The sequence below is a fragment of the Aegilops tauschii genome, chromosome 1 (genome assembly GCF_002575655.3).
Source record: "Aegilops tauschii subsp. strangulata cultivar AL8/78 chromosome 1, Aet v6.0, whole genome shotgun sequence".
Lineage (NCBI taxonomy): Eukaryota > Viridiplantae > Streptophyta > Magnoliopsida > Poales > Poaceae > Aegilops > Aegilops tauschii.
This window is the reverse complement of record NC_053035.3, coordinates 429,630,885-429,635,260: the sequence shown is the minus strand read 5'-3', so window position 1 is coordinate 429,635,260 and position 4,376 is coordinate 429,630,885. Positions and strand designations below refer to the sequence as shown.

General features: G+C 45.1%; 1 long non-coding RNA gene across 6 annotated transcripts; it reads right to left on the bottom strand.

Moving 5' to 3' along the window:
* Positions 1-709: 709 nt before the first annotated feature.
* On the bottom strand, positions 710-4,141 carry LOC109743546 (uncharacterized). 6 transcript variants are annotated; one of them, XR_012184815.1, is made up of 4 exons: positions 3,188-4,141; positions 3,018-3,100; positions 1,064-2,920; positions 710-996 (listed from the first exon to the last, which is right to left on the bottom strand). It is a non-coding gene; the product is annotated as an uncharacterized lncRNA (long non-coding RNA). The 6 variants fall into 6 exon arrangements; XR_012184816.1 differs by having other exon boundaries at positions 710-2,282; positions 2,390-2,920; XR_012184814.1 differs by having other exon boundaries at positions 710-2,920; positions 3,188-3,241; positions 3,318-4,141.
* Between the last annotated feature and the right edge of the window lie 235 nt (positions 4,142-4,376).

The following is a 4,376-nucleotide window of genomic DNA, read 5'->3' as shown; positions in this document are numbered from 1 at the left end:
GTCATTGAATTTGTATTGGATAATTCCTATGGTATATGCTTTATGAAATTAATAACTCATATATTATTGGCCTAACTGATGGTCGAAGTTGAATCTTAAAATGTGTGACCAGTTTATAATCTAGCAAGAAGGGCTCAGTAAGGAAATAACTCAATGATATCAAAAGTATGGCAGCAGTTGATGTGATTATTTTCTCTCAAAAGGGTAGGACATCACTTATTACTAGAGGCTAATGTGCGCTTTGCTACTCCGTTCTACACTCGTGGGATTAATATTTTTGCTCTAGCAGGTTATTGTGGCTAGTTGTTTTCTTTTAGTTTCAACAAGTTGGCTTGCTTTCTAATTATGTCTTTTTGGTGTCTTTTTCATTTGCCTGTTGTGTTGGGCTGGTTTTAGAGATGACATTTATTCTGAGAGAAGGCTGAAGTTTTCAGGTGTGTGGTTGTGGTGTCCTTACACATTTCATCCTTGGTGTGAGCTGGTATCAGTTGTGTGAGCCCCTCGAAGCTCTTATTCGACATTGAAACTGTGGAATTGTTGTTATAAAGCACACATGGGTCTATCCATGAAGCTCTTGCTCTCCTGCTTCGCTCACTCTCTTAGCTTACTAGATCGGGATCGCGTCTTGACACGAGGGTGCCGGTCCCAACATTTTGGTCAAGCAGGTAATGTTAAGTTAGTAGGAATCCAGATTTAGCATATGCATTCATGCAGGACAACACCGAGCGATCCATTAAATAGGGATTTCATAATCTGCACGAGTCAGTATACACCAGGAAAAAAAATAGAAGAACAATACACTTCCTACCAAAACATATGTGTCCTCTAAATTCAGAATCGACATGGACATACAAAGTAATTGTCGACGAACAACACTTGGGACGAACCAAATCATTCTAAGCCTACAATTGATAAGGTGGCTGGGAACACATGCCTGCCACGCAACTCTGTACAGGCCAGCCGCTGAGTCATCCATGTAAATAGGGCTCTCACGATCTGCAATGATAGTTGATGCATCAATATATAATAGGAAAGATTTCATAAAGAAGAGCAAGGGTATTACTAATAATGGCAGGGGGCAAGCATTATTGGCATCTTGACAGTCGCTTAATACGTCAATCTTTTGATCGTCATCTTCAACCTCGTTACATTCTGGACATCTTCTCTTTTAAATCACTTGAATGGTCTTCAAATAGCATTGCCCACGAGGATATGCCTCACTACCGCAAGCCACGCCGACGCATACACCACAAGAAGGAGCAGCATCACATCCTCGTCCGTCTCTGCGGTGTGGTGGCGGCTGTGCGTGTCCTGCGGAGCACCTAGGATAATAACATTAGAAAAGGTAGATGTGGTTTTGGTCACACCTTCCTTACAATTATCCTAGGGTGCAGATTCTTTGTGTTGACTTTCAAAGCTTGCTGGATAACAATTGGTACAGTTTATGTAAACATGTGTATATCAAATAGCAGGAAAATAATATTGGCAGACTGATTTTCTCCTATACCAAGCACATCATGCAGAACTGAATCTATGACACACTGGTGAAAAACAATGCTGCAATTAGCGACAAGACATGGGACTTTAAGACAGAAAAATAATGGCCAATTACATGAGTGGTGTCAGGTTTCAAAGATTTTGTAGATATCAAGATTACTAAAGTACAGTGATTAAAAGGGGAACATGACTACTGAACATTATTTTTGGGCAAATTATTATCTTCGAAGAAGTCTCACAGAAAAAAGAAATAGATAAGTTGTAAAGATCACTGTGCATTTTCACTAAATCTTGAATTATATTCAGTTCATAAATTTAAAAGCATTCTCTCAAGGGCTTGAACAAAGAAAGATGATAAGAGCCGGAGATTAACTACATTGGAGGTTTCAACAACAGATACATAGCAGCAACTCTTATAGATCCTTCCTAACATATGCAGTAGGAATATTTTGGTAGGGAATCGAAGATAAATAAAATTTAGCTAGTTCCTAACCATTTATGTGGGGTCACATTATGTATTCAACGACCCTGAGAATTGTGCAGGGAATTTAAGGGTATGGAGTCATACTTGTCTGCAGTTATAAAAGAAGAGTTCCTTGTCTACTGCGTGAGTTCGGGAGCGAAGAACGTGATTAGTTTCAAGGAGGTCAACAGTCGCACTACCAGTTCATTACATTTTAGTCGCTCGACACCATAATCGATGGTGGCGTCCTCTATTAGTTTGATTCAAACTATCATTGGTATGCCTCCTCCTTCCGGGCATAAACATCCATGGATAAATTCATCTACAGGGTCAAAAATAGATGCTGGATTGATGCATATTCAGAACTTGGAACTAAGAAATATTTCTTGGGATATCCCTAGAGGCATTGCAATCATTGACTGTACATACGGTTTGAGATTCCTGGGGACATTGAAATCATTGACACTACATACTGGGGTGCACCAAATGAGAGTAGGGAGTTCTGCAATAGAGAGAAACTACATAAGAATCAGGCCCCCCAATAAATATCTGTCCTCCTTGTCTAGATTGGACACATTAGCATAGGTTCTAGATTTCATGTAATAGTAATGAACTGACATTTCAGCCAAACCATAATAATTTACTCCTTGAACCCAATGATGTTCATACATCAACTGCTCCTTTGCTAGTAATTTACTCCTTCGGTAGTGACCTCCTAACAGAACGAAATCACCAATATAAAGACCCAAAAACTGGTACGGCCTGAACCTCTAATCACAGGTGCAGCATACTGGAAAATTTTGCAAGCTCGTTCGCTAGTGATGTAGCTCAATACTCTAAAAGTCTCCAAAATCAGTAGCGTGCACAAAATTATAGATCCTCGGAGAAGAGGGGTGGAAGAGCAAGAGGAGCTTAACAACTCTGGAGGACTACAACTCGGCCCCTTGGGATCCAGCCCCCCTGCAAATGAACAGATGGCGACAGCTAACGGAATCAGTCATACACGTACGCCCACACACACAGAAAGAAAGAGGAGGGGGATGGCGGGAGTTTTAACCTCCTTTTTGATGGCCCAGTAAATGTTGCATCCGAGTACGCAATATATCAAGTCCCTTGTGTAGATAAACATCAGCTTTCCTACTAAATCAACAACGAAACTGCAGTAAGTAGCACAATAGAAGAACCAAGGCCAGCAACCAGGCCAAGAGCTCAATGGGAAGTGCAAACCTAAAGTATCATCCGACAATGGCGACTAATCGAGCACCAAAATAATTAATTAACCTGCACACAAGAGGCAGCCATGAGATAAGAGAAAGCAACACGAAGCCCACCTTACTCATTCCGATTGTACGCGTACCCATGCCAAATTAATCACATCTGAAGGAGAGGGGGGAATAACTGGAGAACATTTGAGAAAGTTAGGAGCCTCAGGTTTAGACGCCGATGAGGATGAACCGAGCATGTCAACCACTATATTCACATAATCAGATGAAGTGGACGTGGCACCAAGCGCTCCTGCTGCGTCAACAACATGATTTACTAATACACGAGCAGATCCACGTACCACCAAGCAAAATAACCGAGGAGGGTGGCACTGGATCGATCTACATCGGAGTCTGAACCACCAGCAATGAGCGGAGAGGAGGTTTGCTTCTGCTGCTTGTACATCCAATGAATATATAAACAAAATGTTATCAGATCCCACATAAAGCAAGGAACAAAATAATCAAAATCATATGCAGCTGAGGAGGAAGATGTAGCTAGCAGTGGTGAAGCATGGAGACTCTCACCAATTCTGTGGCTTCTTTCCCGCCGCCGCCTTGGGCGCCGACTTCTTCTTCCCGGACGCGGCACTCTTGCGGGAGCACTTGGAGACCGCGGCCTCCTGGTCGGCCTCTGATGCGGCCTTGGCGGAAGCCGTGCGCTTGCGCGATGAGCCCCGCGACGACGCGATGGCCGAGGGCGGCGAGCTGGACGACGCCATGGGTTGCGTGCGGCTGGCTAGGGTTCCGGGAGAGGAGGCGGTCGCGGTGGATGGGTGACGAGCGGCGACGCGGAGCAGCAGTGGCCGCGGTGCTTCTCCGACGGCGGCGGCGCGAGGGAAAGGGGAGGGGCGGCGGCGCGAGGGGAAGGGGGCGGCGGCGCGAGGGGAAGGGGAGGGGACGGCGGCACGAGGGGAAGGGGAGGGGGCGGCGGCTTCAACACGAGAGAGATGCGAGGGAGAGACCCGGCCCTAGCTGTCTCGCTGATTGGGGAGGGAGCAACCAATGATGAGAAGCCACTTGGCATTGGATTAGGTGAAATGTCACAAATGCCCTCGGCGGTGCTCGGGAATTTCGGTGGTGGCATGAGATCTTTTACCGGTGGAGCACGCTAACGGGCCGCACGGGACGCGCCTCAGCCACAGCAAATGACA